We start from the raw sequence: 20,510 nt of genomic DNA, 5'->3' as shown, positions 1-20,510 counted from the left end.
TATGTAATCCAGAAGACATATTGCAGAGTTGTGCAGAATGCAGACACAACATTCTGCTCTGATAATAACATAGGTTCCACCCTGTGCTGCTTAGAATATCTAGAGCCATCCATGGTTTGTAGAATGACTTTTCTCGTCATTTTTATCCAGAATTTAGTAATGAAGTGCCCTCTGCAGTGTCATTTAGAACTTGTGTGTTGTTTGTAAGAGAGTCAGTGTGCCCTATTGCATCCTCAAATTCTATGTAGGGAATAAAGATAGCAGCCAGATGACCATGCCAGTGAAAAACTGAACTGGTTCATCAATACCACAAGACTAGGAGGTTAACTGGCTTATCTATGGTTTTAGCCCACTGCCCTTGGGCCCATGGATGCCCTTCTGTATATCTTCCTACCCACTTTAGAGACAGCCAAGGCTGTACGTTTCTGCCACAGAACCACTAGATACCATTTGGGGTTGGTCATCTTATTTTAGCTCTTAGACTCCACTCAATACCAAAGAAATCAGCATCTCTTTTTTTATTTTAAAGAGAGTAGTAAACGAAAAGAAAAGAACAATAGCAGCATACCAACATCACAAACATAAACAAAACAAAGAAGAACATTAAAAGTAATACAGGGTTTCAAAACAAAATTATACTACAAAGCTACTATGATAAAATCAGCATGGTACTGGCACAAAAACAGACCTGAAGACCAATGGAACAGATTAGAATAAGCAGATACAGCTACAAACACACTCCGCCACCTTATCTTTGACAAAAGAGTCATATGTGTTCACTGGAAGAAAGACAGACTTTAAAAATGGTGCTGGAAAAACTGGATTTCCACATGCCAAAGACTAAAACTAGACTCATGTCTTTCACCATGCACTAAACTAAAGTTAAAATGGATCAAAGATCTAAATATTAAAACAGAAACACTAAATCTATTGGAAGGAAAGTAGGTAAAAATCTTGAAGACATGGGGGCAGGCAGAGAGTTCATGAACAAATTGCACAGGAAATACTTCGAAGAATCAACAACTGGGATTATTTCAATTATTTATATGTTCTAGATATAAATCCTTTATCTGAGGGAGAGTTGGCTAAAAAAAAAGAGGTAACTGGGCAAGAGACTGCATAAAAGGCCCTGGATTAATTATCTATGGTATCCACCTTTCTGAACCCCTCCTGACAGCAGGATTGATTCTTTTTATTCTTTTTAATAAAACATACACCTGCTCATTTCCCACTGCTTGCTTGTTACTTTGCCATGTCTTTCTGCACTGCCTCAGAACAAGAATCCAAATGGAGCTGGTTACATCTTTGGTGCCCAACATGCAGCCCATCTTCTCTATGGAGATAAGTGTAGCAGAATGGCCAGACGATACACACACAAGAACTCTTTCTCTGTCCCTTTATAAAAATCTAAGAAACACTGTGTACTCTTCCAGCTACTTAAAAGCTTTTAGAACAGCTGCCATTCTGGAAGCCATGAACAGGTTTGTCAGCACCTTCTGGTTAATTCCCTACTGAAACCAGTGGGAATGTTTCAAGGTGTTAGAGTCCTTCCTGGAGACAGATCTCGGGTTGCATGGAGCTGGTGAAAGCTGGGCTGGCAATTGCAAGGCCCTGACTGGGACAACTCCACAGTGGGTACTCAAAGGCCCTCAGTGGAAGCTGGGTCCCAACAGCCCAACTGGGTAACAAGCAGAGACATTTCCATCGATTTATCATCCCCATGTTTTTATTTATTGTATATATTTACTTAATATATACAATAAATATATTGTCATGACAAAACTGTGGCTAAAAATATTTATAATTAAAAGAATAAAAATGATAACTTGATTGAGATTTAAATATCTAAACTACTATATGATTTGATTTGATTTTGAGTCAATAATCATAGGTGGATTTTTAATATTTTAGAGGTTTACAACTATTAATAAATACAGAAATATTTTTCATGTTTCTGAATTGCATTATAACTTCACTAAGAGAGAAATGATCTCTAAATTGGGAGTTCAAGAAAGTACCCACAAACTCTTATGCTATTTCCAATATAAAGTCCCTATGTGTGGTACTATAATACAGATAACTCATATAATAAAAGACCACATTGGCTGAGTATTTTTATGCAACTTAGCCCATCTCCACATCTCTCTCTCCATCCTGTTCCTCATAAAGATAATTAAATTAATATGCTTGAGCCAGGATACAGCTCAGCAGCACAGTGCTTGCCTAGCAAGTGCAAGGTCCTGAGTTGAATTCCTGGTACTATCTGGTATGACTACTACTACTAATAATAATAATAATAATAACAATAATAATATTCTTAAAACTACATGAATGAGCTGCTTTGAACAGTGCTTGGTTCCAGGTATTTGCTTCAAAAATTCTAGCTCTCAGAATTGTAATGTTTGCTACATATATCTGCTATTTTCTTGAGGAATTGAACTTTCATGTCAATAAAGAGCATAAATAATGCTATACAACCATTCAATTTATCATAAGCATGATTCCTCCCAATATAGTCATAGAATTTGCATTTAAATATTTTTAAATAGTCTTTCATCTAATCACCTTTCAAAATATCAAACATGCTTTTTATATTATGAGAAGAAATTCAATGCAGTATTAAAGTATATTTTGACTTATTTTAGAATTTTTTAGTAACATACTTCTAATCAATATTATATATAATATTAAAAGTACTTCATATTCAAAATGCACCTGAAAACTTGAGTAAAAATATAAAGTCTCATAATTGAGTAATTTCAACCTTAATTCAAGAGAATTGTATCGTATTGTTCATACCAAGAAAGTGCTAGATCCAAGGAAATACATGACTTAATCAGTGTGAGTTCTCCCTTCAGTGAACTGTCAGAAAGAAAAGTAGCAAAATGAAAGAGTAACTGGTGCTCTACTTATAGATGATTGGAAAAAAATAAACATAACCAGCACATTCTTGGGAAAGAGGCCTTATAAAGAGTAGTCTTCTTTCATTTTGAGATCAATGGCTTCTCTTCCTGGACCTCTTAGAGCTAAACTGATGAAATCAATGAAGTGCAAGAAGTGAATCAGAAATAAACTGGCCGAGTTATAGATTCATGGGAAAGACTTCAAGAAGTCTTCTAACTCAGTCCCTGGACTTGAGATTAATATCAATTTATCAACTTTAAATAAACTGACTTCCAGGAGAGAAACAAAAATTTTTTGAAACATGATATGGTTGTTAACCCAGAGTCATCACATGCTTGCAAAGTTGTGAAAAGGGAAGATGTGACCCTTAAAAGCCTATGGTTTTGCTTTTACTCAGTCTAACACACTCTCAGCAAAGCCCCACAACATTAGGAAGACAAAAGAGAGGTTCCCCTAATTGAACTTGGGGCCAGAGTCTGAGGTCAGAGTCTGACACATATACTCTAATACTCTCTGCCACTGCTTCCCCTAGGAAATGTCAAATGCAGTACTAGATACTTTTTAAAGGCAGTAGGAAGGTATTATTCATATTTCTGCAATAAGAGATAGAAACTCCAGGATATTGAGCTCAGTTCCAAGAAGACAAAGGTAAGATTTTCAGAAAGAGACCAAGCCAGGCATGATAGTACATGCCCCTAATATCAGCCTTCTGGAAGGATGAGGCAGGAGGATGACAAGTTCAACCCTAGCTGGGGAAGCTTAGCAACTTCTTAAGACCTGATCACAAAATAAAAAAAACAAAAAGAGCTGGGATGTTACGTCAGTGTGAAGGCCCTAGTTTCAATCCCCAATACCCCATTGAGGGGAGGGGAGAAGTTGAGAGGGTAAGAGGGAGAGAGACAGAGAGCTCAGATACCAGACCAAAAAAACTATGAGATATAAAAGCAGGGGAAAACCCACATAACAGCAGCCTGTGCACTGGGCAGGAAGTACTTCGCATATTTTATAACCACAAATTACATAAAAATTCCTTTAGCATGCAATAATGTTGGTTATTGCTTCCAGTAGTTGCAACAAAGGCTCAAAGAGCTGACTCAGAGTAGATGTTTGAGGGGGCCCATAACCAATGTGTCCTGAATTATTACGGATTTTTGCCTTTGTCTGAACTTTCAGTCCACCAAAAATATTTATGTTAGATCAAATAATTTGCTATGATAATAACATTGAATGGGTGTTGAATGAACTGTGTTTTACAGGGAGTCTGGCCCTTGTGTGAAAAAGAATTTCATTTTGCCATAGTGATACAGGACATTTACTGTGTCCTCATAGTAACTATTTATTAGATTGATTTCTAGTAAAACAGTAAACTCCTTCAAGAGATCATATCAAAAGCTGAGTCCCAAGTGCTTTAAGGCATTGTCCACTATCTTTCCAAGAGGAGAACTAGCTGGGTTTCTACACTTAAAGCATAAAGGAGATAGTAATTAAGGAAATGTCAGTCTTAAGATCAAGCAGTGTATATGCACTGCTTTAATGTGCTTGTTCAATGTCTCCCCAAAGTGCATGTGTTAGCACATTAGGGATAGCACTATAGGGAAGTAGTAGAACCTTTAAAAGGTTGTTCCTGACAGAGGTCCTTAGTTCTTTGAGGGTATGGTCTTGACTGTAATTATGGGACCCCAGTCCCTACCCTTATCATTCTTTTGCTCCTTGGCTAATGATATAAGCAGATTTTCTCTGTCATGGGCTCCTACCATAATGTGCTGCTTGTCATAGACCTTAAAACAATGGAGCCAACTGATCATAGACTGTAATATCCAAAGGTGTGAGTCAAAATAAACCATTTCTCTTTGTAATTTGGTTATCAAAGGTATTTTGTTACAGTGACAGAAAGCTAATGAGGGGCTGGGGATTTAGCTCAGCGGCAAAAGCGCCTGCCTGGCAAGCGCAAGGTCGTGAGTTCGGTTCCCGGTACCGGAGAAAAACCAAAAAAAAAAAAAAAAAAAAAAGAAAGCTAATGAACAAAACCACAGACCTAACAACTACTTTGGTTAGTTTCATTGGCTGCTTGAGAGGCTCAGAAAACAATCAATGATCATTTCATGAACAGGAAATATGGTTATGACAGGAAAATACATGACAGAAAAAGGTGCAGAAGAATCACAGTAAGGTTCTGGAGGAGGGGACGCATTTCTAGTAAGGAAGAAGCATCACTGAAGATGGAGACAGGATATTTTCAGGGATACAGAAAAAGTAGGAGAATGCTTACACAGCAGCAAAGATGAAAGAACAAAGGTGAATGTAGATGGATCTTGTTTCATGATCATGGACAGGGGCTGACTTCTTCATCACAACATTTATTTGTCCTATAGCTCTTGGTATGGATGACTGCCTCTGGCTGGGATCTACTTGTGGGTTCCCAACAGAACCTCAGTTTGAGGTTTGTTGTTGGAGTGCTCTTTCAATAATGAATAAGGCTTGTATTTTGTTAACTGAGAGACCTGGATCCAAGGTTTAGCAATGAATAAAAAAGTATTGAGGTCCTTTCCACCCTGGTTCAAGTTTAGTTTCATACTGGTGGTAATTCCAAAATACAAGATCACTTACAATCAAATAAAGACTAATAAAAGAGTTCAAATAAAGAGGCAGTCTTGACTTGTTGATTACAGGACTACCTGTATTGATTTAATCCCTGAAAATATCTGAAGATGTTGGACTGAGTTATGTTGGAAATGTTAGTAATGACTAATAAGGTATTTTCATGGGCATTCCTGTAATGATAGTTTGTGTGAAGGTAGGGACTGAGGAATACAGTGGTGGTTAATAAATGCAGTGGTGGTAAATAAATAAAATTCTTTTCTTCAGACAGTTTGGCCAGTTTGACCTTAAAGATACTGTTGGCTCTTTCTATAGTACTAAAATGACTGAGAATGGTAAAGGCAATGGAATCTCTGAGAATGTCTCCCTTTTCCTATTTCCTACACAATTTTTTCAACTGAAATACATTCTTCTCTCACTAGAGATAAAAGTAGGAAAGAATTACTCTAGGAAAGTCCTCACAGCCACTATAACTGAGGCATTTCCTTGGGGGAATGTCATCTAAGTATTTAGAAACCATGCATATTGGTGAGTACATACTGATGATCATAAGCTTTTGGTAACAGCTTCCAGATAAGGGTGGTGCTGCTGTTGGTGGCTGATCATCTGGAGGTTCAGAGGATCTTTATCACACCTTCATCCCAACTTGCCCAGATTGTGACATCAGGGACTGTCCTTTCCTGGAAACCACTCTGTATCTGATCTAACCAGCAAAAGAGCTGGATTCTGTTGAGTTCATGACTTCAGGGACATTGGTGGAGGAAGGGACTTAATGGGATTCCATGGGCTGGAGGTGTGAAGAGATGGCAGTGCCAGGGGAAGGTGGGGTAGTACTGGAGAGGGACAAGTAGGGCCCACAGAGGTCAGCCTTTCTGGTTCCCAGCATGACCACCACCAGGTTGTGGCTCAGACAGCATGCTGGAAGGCAAGTAGAAGGTGCCCATGTACACTTCTTGCACGGTATGTGCTCATTCTCTGTCCTTTTCTCTGTCCTCATTCCCTGCGTCCCCCATCACATAAGACACACTGTGTGAGGGGCACAGGCATTGTTGGACTGGAACATGCTGCATGGGCAGATGTACTCCTTGTCCATCAAGACAGAACATGGCAATTTGTCAGCCATTAGCCCCGGACATAGCTAGCTACAGTCATGGTCCTTCTGAATGTGGTCCTCGTGCCTGGTGAAGGTCTCTCCAGGCAGCTGCTGCACACACACAAACTTGTGCTGGGCATTTGTCCCATGTCAGCACCTGGCCAGTGACATGGTCCAAGTGGTGATATGTGCCAATGAGGCCCGCAGCCTTCTGTGCCCTCTGAACCCAGGAATGCAAAGGAACCCAAGCCACAGCAAGCAGCACACAGCCACTGCATATGCAGTGCTAAAGGAGCCCACAGCTCTACCTGTGGACCCCATGACTGGGGACTGGGCATTTCAGGCTGAGGGCTCAGCTCTGGCTCCATGGGGGCACTTCCAGTTCCACACCAAGCAGCAGCACTGCACACACAGGTACCTTGGGCACTGGACTGGGTGTAAACTCCAATGCTCTTGAGAGCTCATTTGATTTTCAATGGCCAGATGGGAGCAGCTGTGGATTGTGATGGGAGGGGAGGGGGATTATTGAATAGTAAGAGACACAGGAAAAGAGTCAAGGGGCAGAGAAGAACTGTATATTTTCATTAAGCAGTGGTATTTACATGGCATAGGAATAAATATGGCAAGTGTGTGGCTTAATATTAAGTCAGAGGTAGCCTGGATTTGGCACCCACAGCCACTGCTCATGCATAATTGAGCCCAATCACTGGGGATTTAGCTCAGCAGCAAAAGCACCTGCCTGGCAAGCGCAAGGTCATGAGTTTGGTTCCCGGTACCGGAGAAAAACCAAAAAACCAAAAAAAAAACCATAATTGAGCCCAATCCTAGTACTCCAGGGGTCTCTAGGGTCGACTATGCTTCTGGAATAAAACTCTAAAAACATAATTCTTAGGTACAAACAAGGGGAAAGGTAGAGTATAACTGCATAGTCGAAGGTCGAGAGGTGAAAACAGACAACTCTTGAGGCCTTTCTTGGATAGTGGAGTGGTCCAACCAGTGTATCTGTGAATGATTCTTTGGTTAAGACATGAAGCGGCAAGACAATTGAAATTAGGTATCCACATTCTACAATAATCTGCAAAGCTGAAAGATCCTTTCAGCTGTTTTGTTTCAGGAAAAGAAAAGTGCTGACTGGCAGAGGTTCAGTCTGGAGTTGTAATGTTTCCTATAGCTGAGATATCACAATGAAAAATGAGACACATGGAGTTGAATTCTGCCTCTGGCTACTTGTGGCCATTTCTTGCTAATGTTGCAAGAAAGTGTTCAGAGTCCAAGAGGGAGCATCAAAGATATGATTTATACACTGAATTAAACTGGAGTTTCCTGAGAATTTTAATTCTCTGAAGTTGGCATTCAGGATATGTGTTCCTCTGCTTTCCATTGCTGTAACAAATAATTATGATAAATATATTAAAAAGTAAATATTTATTTTGGATCACAATTTCAGAATTGTCAGTCCATGATCTCCTGTTCCTGTTGCTATCGGCCTGTACATTATAACAAGAACATATGTAAACAAAGTCTGTTCACCTTACAATAGCCAGGAAAAAAAATAGAGAAATAGGAAGAGGGTAGGGTAGCAAAATCTCCTTCAAGGGCACGCCCAAAATAACCTAACTTCCTCCTATTAGGTCCTACCTCCTAAAGGTTCTACCACCTCCCAATAATGCCACAATCTGGGGATCAAGCCTTTAACACATGTGCCAAGCTTTTAACACAGAGAACATTCCAGATCAAAATTCTACCAGGATACCTGAGAAGTAAGAAGGGGCATCTATAAATCCTTGGCATATAAAAGTCTAGGTGTATTGTTGTTCTCACCAAGTAAAAGTAACCATGTATTAAGATTCCTTCTGAAGGGGAATACTGAAAAACACCAAATGCAAATTAGTTACCATGAAATTCTAGGAACTGGAAAGAATAGCAGAAAAGATAATGTTAGAATCAGGTACCAAAGGAAATCTCAGGTTGACAATTTTCTTGACAAATCACAAATAAGTAACTAACATGCATGCCTTTTCAATTGGCTTTTCAACAGCCAAAGTGGGAGTACTGGATAAACTGGAAGTATGGACTACAAGGTTTTTATCTCATAAATTATTCATTACTGGACAGAGCTACTGAAGTCCTTACTTTCATTTGATATTGGGGAATCCTAGGGAGAAACACAAAGAAATCTCTTTCCATCTTTAGGGGTTCTGTATCTCTGATGTGCCATTACTAATGTTTTGCCCACAAAAAAGAAGGGATTTAATGTCTAACAGTTGACTTATGTCTTCAGTTGATGGGTACTTGGACAAGGTTGTTGGTGACATAAAAATGAAGGGGAGGAATCTTACTGCACAGTGAATTATGACAAGATTCCTACTCAAAGGGATACTCATGGAGAATAGAATTGAGAAGTTGTGTGGAATTTTAAGTGGTACTGTAGAATGAGTATAAAGTCTAAAGTAGGCAAATCATGATGCCAATTGTCAAAACTCATCACAGGCAATGTTTGGTGACACTGAGAAAGGAAAGCAGGATATCAAGTAGTTTGCAGAAAACCATGTGTAGCTTCCATAGTTGGACTTCTCCCATCCAAATCCCCAACAAACTGTTTTCATGTTGCTTTCTTTATCTTTCTTCCAAAGGAAATCATTACGTGGTCTCCTTTGTAATCCTCAAACCTGAGCCAACTTGTCCTCTCTGTTTTCAGACAGAACCAGCCACTGAGGCAGTTACAATGGTGTATTTTAGCCACCTGTTTGCACTCCTGTCTCCTCTGATTGACTGATATGCCGAGAGACCTGCAGCCCAGCCTGTGGGCAATGTGTTGAGCTGTAACAGGAACAATGGACAAAGTCAGGAAAGAAACAATCCTGAAAGTTTGGTCAAATGCATTTTTATACAACTGACCAGAGAGAGTGTCTTTATCCAGGATGGCAGCTAAAAACCAGTACCCTAAAAAATGTATTTGAAAAAAGTACAACACTGAAAGACATACAATCCTTTATAGAAATTTAGAAACAATTTCTATATACATATTTTACCTTTACTGACAAGTAGTAACAAATTGTATATTGCAAGATTATACAATATGTGGACTTACATTTAAATCATTTTTATTGGAGGCAGTGGCCAAATGTCATCTGAAGTAGAATCCTAAATTTTAGAGATTAAACAAAGAGCAAACAAAGTGTGCACAGACAGTTGATTGTCAGGAAAGAGATGACTTCAGCTGTAGAACAATGTCAGGCTCTGATACTGTGGGTGTGGTAGGTGTTCATACCAAGACTCAGCATCCTACAGATGTACCCACTCCTCTGTCACTGACTGGGTGTAACCCAAAGTGGAACCAGACAGAAGAGTTCATTGAGAACTCAGTAAGAAGAAGATCCTTTGTAAAGTTTGGCATGGGTCGTGGAGAGATGGTGTGTGTGGTTACCATAGTCACCCAGAAGCAATCTGAAACTCAAATGACATGTATATTTACCGGTATAATTTTTTTAAACTTCTGAAGTACACATTGATTTTTAATGAGTTATTAGCCAGTCATGAAGTAACACTTTTATTTCTTCAAATGTCAGCTGCAGTTTCCTCAAACGCCAATGTAAACATTCATTAACCTGCAGAGATTGACAGTCACAGCCCACCAAGAAGCTCACTGTGTGGTTTTTTTCCCACATGACATGCTTCAGTGATTCCTGGCAAGGTTTATTTTCTCTATTATTATGCTAACTTTGGAGTGTAATTTTTACATAATGATTTTAGCTGACAGGGCTACTGATTATTTTACTTTAGGCTTATCATGATCCCTTGAGTTATGATTAATCCATTTCTATACCTTTAAACACAATAGGAAAGAAAAGAAGAACATGTAGAAACATTTAGCATGTGCCTCAATATATTCATCAAGTCCTGTTTCAGCACGCTGGCCTAATATTCATCACTTACAGTGAGAAAGAGACAGTGTGCAGCAAGAATATCTTAGTAACTTTTCTCTCATTGCTGAGACAAAATACCTGCCACCCAAAGTTAATGAGGGAAAGGTTTATTTGGCTCACCGTTTGTAGAGATTTTGGTCCATGACTGGCTGGTTCCGAGGCAGGTGGTAGGTGGCAGAGAGGCAACAATTCATGGTGACAGAAGACAGCAAACACATCAAGAGAAAGACAGAGAGGGAGACAAGACTGTTTCTTCCCCTTTTATCTTATCTAGACTGTCGGGATTAGGATGGTATAAATCCAATCAGTGGGCCTACCTTTATTCCTAACACCCTTAAGCCCAGCATTGCACTATAAATCAGTCACAAACTCTAGATTCAGCTACCTATGAAAAAGCCTGCCCTGTGTGATTTCATGAAACTTTGGGGGACATCTAGACACAAATCATAACATTCTGTCCTTGGTCCCCCAAAGACTCATGCAAAAGGTATTTAGTCCATCTCCAAGAGTTGTCAAGATCCTAAGTCTCCTTTGAGATTTAAGGCAAACTCTTAGCTGTGAGCCCCTGTACAAGTGAAAAACAAATTAGAAACTTCTCACATTCAATGGCACAAGATAGACATTTCCAATCTAAAAGTTACAAATAGGAGGATAGAAAGGAACGGGATCAAAGCAAGTGCAAAATCCAGCCAGGCAAACATTAAGTCCTGTGGTTCCATACGCAGCATCCGAGACAACCTGTGGCAAGATATGAACTCCAAAGGACTTGGGTGGCTCTGGCCCTATGGCACATCTGGTGGTTACAGTTTCCATGGCTTTTTGCTTTGGATGGCTTTGCTCACTCCTTGCTGCTTTCCTTCGACAATCTGCGTTCCTGGCTTCTCCAAATTTCTGGGGTTTCCACCTTTGGCTTCACACTCACAACTTCATGCACTGCCTTCTCAGGGACACACTGCCTGGCCTCCCAAGCCTTCTGAAATCTGGGTGCAAGCCTTCCTGAATCCACAACTGTTCCACTATGCATGCACCTAAAATCAGAACCACATGATGATGCCAAGATCTGCTGCCAGGTGGAGCAGGAGCCAGGCTTCCCACTCTCTTGGCTATAGAGATAGAGTGACTGTATCACTGGGCACTCAGAATTCAATTCTGAGGAACAAATTCTCTAAGCTGCCACATTTCTGGAACATAGTGCTCTGGGGCTCTCTTCTAAAATCAAAGCCTTTCACTTTTGCAATTTTGAGGGTGGAGTCCTGCTGCTTCTTGTGATGCCCTCAGGCCAGCATTTCTATTCTCCTGTTCCTTGTCAGCAATCAAGAGCTCCTCTGCTCTATCTTTGCAGTCCACAGCTTCACTAGAGCTTCCTTTCTGGCCAAACTCACAATATTTTTAAATCATTCTGCTGAGTTCTCCACTCTTGATTCTCAACACAAATCTGGCTAAAATTCCCCAACAGTTGCCATGCCACTGCCTCAACATTCAACTGCCTTGAAATTTCTTCTTCCAGATTAATTAGTCTGCTGCCCTTAATCTCAGTCTCAGGCAAAGTCTCTGGACAGGAGAAAAATGCAAACTTTCTTCCAACCATAACACACATAATCTGGAGTCCAACAACCAATGCAGTCCTACCCCAAAGACACCACCTGAACCTGGTCTTTACTGGTAGGATTTCTACCAGCCTTCTGGTCTTCTGAGCATTGATGAGAATCTCCCATACAGAACAGCCTAAGGTGCTCCAGTTCTACTTTTTCAGCTGGCATCTCTGAATCTTTCCAAAGTTTTCCCACAAGCCATTCCCAAATGCTTCTAAATCACATGGTCAGGTATAGTCACAGCAACAACCCCACTTCTCTGGTACCAAATTCTGTTTTAGTTACTTTTCTTTTGTTTCTGAGACAAAATACCTGACACCCAAAGTTAAAAGAGGAAAGGTTTATTTACCTCAAGGTTTGCAGAGGTTTCAGCCCATAATTGGCTGGCTCCAAGGCAGGGTGCAACATGGCAGAGGGGCAACAGTTCATGGTGGCAGAAGACAGCATAAGTAACAAGGGAGAGCAAAAAGGGGGAAACAAGTCTTCTGCCCTTTTTATCTTATCCAGACTATTGGGATTAGGGCAGTGCCAATGCAATCAGTGTACATTTCCAGCAGTCACCCAACCTTAATCCCAGCACCCTTAATTCTAGCATTGCACTATAAATCAGTCACAAACTCTAGATTTAGCTACCTCTGAAAAACCCTGCCTCTCAAGACTGCATGAGGCTTTGGGGGAACATCCAGACACAAACCATAACAAAGCCCTTTCCACAAATGTTGAAGAAAAGACAAACACACTCCCTACCAATCTCACAGAACTGTCCTCATTTAGTATTATCTTTACATTTCTCCTAAATCTCCTTCTAGATTCTTCTAGTACAAATGTGAAATTTCAGAGAGCGAATTGGACCATGGATGCCTGTATGAATAGTAAGAACCTGCAGGTCGTAATTTATAGCAGAGAATACGCTTTGACCTGGGACAAATGCTGCTCTGCTTCAGTTTGAGAAAATGACTAACCTTACCACCCTGGCTTTAAATACATTATTCATGGTGACTACAGTTGCAACCTGAGCCACAGGATAAGGTTCATATAGAAAGTCCTTTAACCTAACATTTGTTACAGAAAACAACATACAGTGATGTACCATAAGCTATATATGCCAAGATCCTATAAATATTTTAGGGTAAGGCCATTAAAATGAAGAGGGAATGACACAGTTGAAAATTAATAAAGCTGGGCTTTGTCCCTACTCAACTTCTGGCCAAAGAGAACTGAGCAAGACTTCTGAATGTTTCTTTGTCAAGCACAGTGGACAGTACCAAAACCAATTGTACAAATACCATATTTTCAATGATCCCACAATCCAAATATATATAATCACATTTTAAATAAAAGTACATAATAATTTATATAAACATGTTAGAATTATTGTATTATAACTTAATAGGCCCAATAATCCAAGAAGAGTTATGTATCTCAATTTTTCAGTCTTGTCTGTCATTTCCTAAGCAGAACCCTTTCCAGCTGACACATCTATGTCTCAGGGTCTGTTATCCCTGAGTAGCCTGAGCTGCCCTGAATTCACACATATTTGAGATTATTTCCTTCCAGGTGGTAACAGTGTGCCTCATTCCATCTCAGAGTGGTCAGTCTTGCAGTCCAACTTTAGGGCCCTCTGACCTAGGCCAGGGAGCAGCTGTTCTTTCATCATGGGACAGTGCACACATACAAACATGTTAATAAAACAGCTTCACATTGTTTTATTTCAGAAAACTTGAGAAGTACTTTTACTTTACTGAAGGCCCTTGTTTATGGTGCAGGAGAGATGCAGGAGAGAAGTAACTAAGAAGCAACTGTTGCAAAAATAAAATCTGTACTAAAATTTTAAAAGTATTTTGTGAAGCAATGACTTAGCTTATTGTGCAATGTTTGTGAGAAATTTTTTGTCTTTCCTATGCTATTCTTTTTATCAGAGATGACTCACTCTCTGCCTTTTGCCCTCATGACATATTATCACATAGTATGTTTTACAATTTGGAACATACTACTGGTCATTCAGCTTAAGAAATAATAAACACCAATGTACACTCCCCCCACCTGCCTGAAAATTAAAAAGCACCCATACTTTTAGAGTTTTCAGTACCATCTTATTGACTATTCCCATTTTTTATCTTTATGGTTTCACCAAAATAAATGAATGCATTGATATGATATATTTAACCATGCAGTTTGCATATTTTTAATTTCAAAGAAATGATATCACATTTATTTTTATGAAACAATAATTTTGGCTCAACATTAGATTTCTAAGACTCATTATGATGTGTTCACGTGTACTTCTTTTTAACTGATTCATGGAATTCCAGGACAATACAAAACTACAGTGTGCATTCTATTATACTGGGGCTAGAATGTTAATCATCCTTTGCTGTTACAAAAACCAAACATCATACTCTTGCATGAGTCACCTGGATGCAGAACATTCTTCTCTGTGTTATGAACCCAACATTAGAAGCATTCTGTTAAAATGACATTATCAACTTTATTAAGTTCAAACAAAATAGTCTTCCAGTTTATACTGCCATTAGGAGTATAATTCTGGTAGCTCTATATTGTCAATAATTCTTAACTATCACATTTATTTTTTAATTTAGGCAACTTGGTATATGGGAAACATTTTTCATTGGAGTTTTCATCTCCATGTTTCCAAAGTACTCAATAAAAAAAAAGAATCAAGTAATAAAAGTGACAGATATTATTCTAGTAATTAAAAGTGCTACAAAGACATTGAAGCAGGCAAGGATGGTAGCGAATGGGGTGGGGGCTTCTTCATTCTGGCCTTGCAGGTCAGGTAGTTGAGAGGTGGTTGATAAGATGGGAAGAGACAGTAAACAGCTGGGGACTACAAACAGAGGACCTAGGCTCGGTTCCAAAAGGAGGCAAACATTCTTTCTCAATGCTAGAACTAAAGACATACAGTCCTACTTTTGCATGGCTCCAATACACACAAATTTCCTAAATAATATCAGTCTTCCAACACCAAGGCTCCAATTTCAGTCACCTAATGAAAAGGGTGTGAGTCACGACATAAAGTGCAAAGCTGTTTCCTTCATAGTTTAATATAAGTAAATACCAAATAAGCAGGATGGTTAGTGACTGTGTGCATTTCCTGGGGCTGCTGAAACTAAGGAAGAAGTTTGGGCTGTTTGAAAGCACCAAGCTAATAGTGATAAAGGTTGGAAGTCTAAATTCAAGGTATTGGAAAATTTGTGCTCTGACTGCTCAAGAGTAACATTCATCCTTTTTCCCACTGCTTGTGTTTGCCATGAATTTGTGGCATTCTTTGACTTGTAGATATCTCACTCCAGTCACAGGGCCATCAACTCCATGGGCTTTCACATCATCTTCCTTCTCTGCTTGCTTGTGTCTGGGCCCATATTTCCCCTTTTTATTAAGTCATCAATGTAGTGGTTTAAAAGCCCCACTAATGACCTCATTTCAACTTGATAACCTCTGTTAAGACCTTATTTCCAAATATGGTCATCTTCTGGGATATTAGATATTAGGACTTCAGACATGTATTTTGAGGAACACAATTCACTTCTTTCCAAAGTTATGTGAAAAGAAGAAGGCAAGTCCTATCCAAACTATGCTTCATACAAATAAAACATTTTAATCTTAACTTTTTAATGTTTTGTTATGATATAAAATAAACATTGATTTCAATAATTTTCATTTCCCTATATGTTAATAGCTGACAGATTATTACTGTTTTGACGAGAAATTTTAAAGGATACACAGCAGTCTTAATTTGATAAGTGAGTTACTTTATATAGCATCAGCTTTCACGGTCATTTTCAGAGTCCTTCACTGCTATGTAAAGAGGCAACTGTCTGTTTTTTTTTGTTTTGTTTGTTTGTTTTGGTACCGGGGCTCAAACTCAGAACCTTGTGCTTGCCAGGCAGGCGCTGTGCCACTGAGCTATATCCTTGGCCCCTCCTGTCTGTATTCTTGCCTAGGAAGAAGGAGAACCAAAGGGAGATTCTCAGCCAGACACTGGTACTTAAAAAACAACAAAAGGAACAGTAAATTGGGTGTGAAAGTACTGTATGAGGAAGCTACTCAAATAAGGAAATACTTGGTTTAATTTAGCTCCAGCTGAGCACACACAGCCATCTAAGTGATGCCTTCTCTTACTGTTCAAGACTTTTCTTATGGTGCCCAAAGGAGGATCATTTCCTGAGTGAAAGAGAATCATTTTTTTCCTTTCCTGGAACTTTAAATGGAAGTATGCTGCATCACCCAATCCTCCCAAATTTTCTCTTCTATAGTAATCAGCAGAATCCAAAGGAGCCAATGAGGAAACTCTTCTGGCTTCAGCAGAATGCCAATGTATTCCATTTGCAATCAGACTGTATACTAGGCTACAAGGCAGCATAATAGTGGTTCACTTCCATCTTCCAGTCAGTAAGTAGACACATCAATCATGATGTGATAGGATGCACTTCCAGGAAAACAAAAAGCAAGGGGCTTCATATGCTGGAGGGTACTAAAGGAAAAGTAGAGACTGACGCTTAGGAGAGGTTGGTCAATGTCACTAGGTATCTGTGTTTGATCTTTGGTCCTCATCAAAGTGAGGTTCTTCACTTCCTTCAGAGACTAGAGACACGTCATGTTAATGATTACTATCTCAAAGGGATAGCTACCAGATCTTTGAGAAAGACATCTCTGATATATAGAAGACTGACCTCTCAAAGGAACAGAGGAGGAGTTTACAGTCACAAGTTTCAAAAACAAATCCTCTTGGAAAAAAGGAGGCCAGGAGCTTATAGTTGGGTTTGGCTAACACAAACAGTAAACACTGGGAAACACTGAACTTTTCTGAAAAGGTACATTCTGGGAATCTTAGAGACATGGCCCTGAGCTGCTAGAGGCCAAGTCAGTTTGGTTAAGTCTGTTTGCTTATGCAAAAGTTTTGGGGAGGGAGCAGTAAGAGAACAGTGTGGATAAGCTGTGCCAAGAGTTTGTAGTTTTTCACAGATCAAGACAGTGATTTTCAGGATTACCTGGAGGATGTGAGTGTAATGGTGAGACAGGGCTTGTTTGCAGACTTGTTCAAGAGTAAAGGAGGATCTGGACTTGTTGATACTGAAGGTAAGAATCCAAAGATACAACTAAGGCAAGGGGTATGCTCCTGCTATCTCTGTATTTTGGGAAGGTGAGGCAGGAGGATCTCAAATTTGAGGCCAGCCTAGGCAATTTAGTAATGAAGTGAGATACTATCTCAAAAATAAAAAGTGAAAAAAGGGCTGGGGATGCAGTTCCAAGTAAAGGCCCTGGGTTCATTCTCCAGTATAGCACAGGAATTCAAAGATAGAAAAATGTAACATCTCAATATTTAAAGTAGGTTTGGAAAAACAACTATTTAAGGAGATAAATTTACTTAAGGTCTCAAAAAATAGACATGTCTAGTTCCTGTCTTCAGGCCAAATGGATTATTAAATTAAATTAATTATTAAATTAATTGGAAGTAACCTAAGAATGAAGGTGGGGAAAGGATTCATGAAGAGGGAGAACTGTCAAAATTATAATCATTGGGAGATAATAGATTGGTGTAACAGAAATTTTAAAGGAGCTAGCATGGGGAAAGGTCAGGAAAAATGAGGGGCTCTACCAATGGTACATTTACAATCCTAGATAGATGTTAACTCAGTTAAGTCTGAGTTTTATGTGGATTTCCTAATTTCAAAGTTCTTTTCATTTAGTTTTGGCTGAAAGTCACTAATTTTGTCATTTTACATTTTAGGGAAAAATAAAATAGCTTCTTAAAAATATTTATTAAAATATTTTTAACTTTTTTATCAGTATATGCTTATAGTAGCTATTGATCATTCTTTTCATGTGGAGTTGATACATGTCAATAACACATCTGGTTTTTTTAATCTCCTATCCTCCACTCTCTCCCACTCCTTTTATCTCTTAGTCTCCCCTCCCATTTGTCAAATATCTATCTCCCTATTTCCTATTACCTATCTTTTATTTTGTTCTTTATTTATATTTTCAGTTTCTTGTGTAAAAGTAACAACATGATATTTAAATTCCTGGTCTCTGGCTGTAGCCCAGGTTCCAAAACTCATTTCCCAAACTGCATTTATTTTCACAAAATAAGGAATTTATCAAGACAACATATGAAAGATTTTCTGCAGGATTTATGGTGGCATCACTGATAAAAACTCTATGTAAGATATGCAGAGTTATGTCTTAAAATATATATTACAATGTAATTACCATAAACAAGCTAACATACTCATTACTGCATCTAGTTACTTTTTAAAATTTGAGTGTGTGCGGGGTTCATCTTAGGGCTCTCCCTGTGCATACCCTGCACTGCCTGAGGTACTAGAGTAGGCAGTGCATGAACTGCTGGCACCGCAGTTCACATCTGGGCTTTAATTATGCCCTGACCTCCTGGAGGTCACAGATACAGGTGGTCTGTGATCACCACCAGTGCAGCCCATGTCTGGCTCCTGTAAACCCCCTGAGCTGCCTGGAGACACGGAATCAGATGGTCCACAAACTGTTGACCCTGCATTTATGTCTGGGCTCTGCCTGCATCCTGAAATGCCTGAGGACACAGGACCACTGCTCCATGATTGTACCACCAGTGCAGCCTGCTTTTGGGTCATATGTGTGCCCTGAGCTGCGAGGGTCTGTGAATCAGATGGTCTGCCATCAGCTGACATCTCAGTTTGTGTCTGAGACCTGGGAGAACCAGATACACTTCACCATCTGCTACAACACCCCACACTAAGCAGCGCATCTCAGCAGACACTGAGGGGCAAGACAGACCACCAGGAAAACTAGGGACACTAGTGACCTTTGCTGAGCTGCCAGGGAAGAGGGAGAATGAGCATTCTGCCTCCAGCATCAAACATGACAAGACAAAGGACTAAAATGCAATCTCAGAACTCCACCCCACTCAGAACAAGTCCAGGAGGGGTCAACATAGGAGAACTTGGTAAACACACACTTGAAATTGCTGAAATGATTGCAATGAAAGTAAAGAAACAACTCCATCAGGCCATAGAAGAGATCAGATCAGAAATAATCACTCAGGCAAAAAATGAAATGACAATAATAATGAAGAATTGTTTAGCACATCTAAAGAAGAAATATATAAAAAATAGAAGAACATAGGCAAGAGATAAAATGTTAAATGAACAATATAGGAATGAACTAGAATGCATGAAACAGATTCAAAGAGACATCCAGGAAATCAAAGCTTCCATTGAAAGTTTGCAAAACTACTAAATGAAGCTAAAGATAGAATTTCAGATTGTGAAGACAGCACGATAGCTAGCAATTGTGACAGAAAGGATCTCTTAAAATCAACAAGGAACCAGAAAAATTCAACGCAATAGCTGCAAGATGAGGCAAAGAGGAATAATGTACGACTAATAGGAGTCAATGAAATAGCAGGAGGCAACACAAACAACACGAAAAGAATTTTTGCAGAAACAATAGCAGAAAATTTCCCAAATATGAAAACAGAATCTGATATACAGGTAAATGAGGCATATAGAACTCCAGCTAGTCATAAGCAAAATAAAACTACACCCAGACATGTAATAATCAAGATCCCAGATCTCCAGAAAAAGAACAGAATATTAAAATCTGCTAGAGAAAAGAAACAGGTCACCTATACAGGAAAGCCCATTAGAATCACAGCAGACTTCTCAATACAAACCATCCGAGAAGAGCTTGGAGGGAAGTACTACAGGTTCTGAGACAAAACAGCTTCCAACCAAGACTGATGTATCCTGCCAAACTATCCTTCAAATTCAATGGAAAAATAAAATATTTCCATAACAAAGAACAAATGAAGAACTTCATGTGTGTCAGACCATCCTTACAAAGAGTACTAAAAGATATTCTAGACAGAGAAAAAATGACTGTAATTTCAAGAATAACAATACAAAGGAACCCTCAAGCACAGCAAGCAATTAAACAGGTAGAAAAAGTAGGAAATCAACAGCAAATAACATGACAATGATAAGCCAACACATATCAGTTATAACCATAAATGTAAATGGCCTCAATTCACCAGTCAAAACAAACAGACTGGCAGAGTGGATTAGGAAACAAAATCCAATGATATGCTGTATATAGGAAACATATTTTATTCAAAAGGAATCCATAGACTAAAAGTCAAAGGACGGAAAATAATTCTCCATGCAACAGGATCCCAGAAAAAAGCAGGTGTAGCTATTCTGTTTGCAGACCATGCAAACTTCAAACCAACAATAATTAAAAGAGATAAAGAAGGTCACTACATACTTCTTGGGGGAAAACTGCAAGAGGAACGGATAACAATCATAAACATGTATGCACCAAATATCGGGGCACTAAACTATATAAGACAAATCTTAACAGACATGAAAACCCAAATAA

Source organism: Chinchilla lanigera, unplaced genomic scaffold, assembly GCF_000276665.1.
Source record: "Chinchilla lanigera isolate Chin_1 unplaced genomic scaffold, ChiLan1.0 scaffold00021, whole genome shotgun sequence".
Taxonomy (NCBI): Eukaryota; Metazoa; Chordata; class Mammalia; order Rodentia; family Chinchillidae; genus Chinchilla; species Chinchilla lanigera.
The sequence above is the reverse complement of the archived record's forward strand: the minus strand, read 5'-3'. Positions refer to the sequence as shown.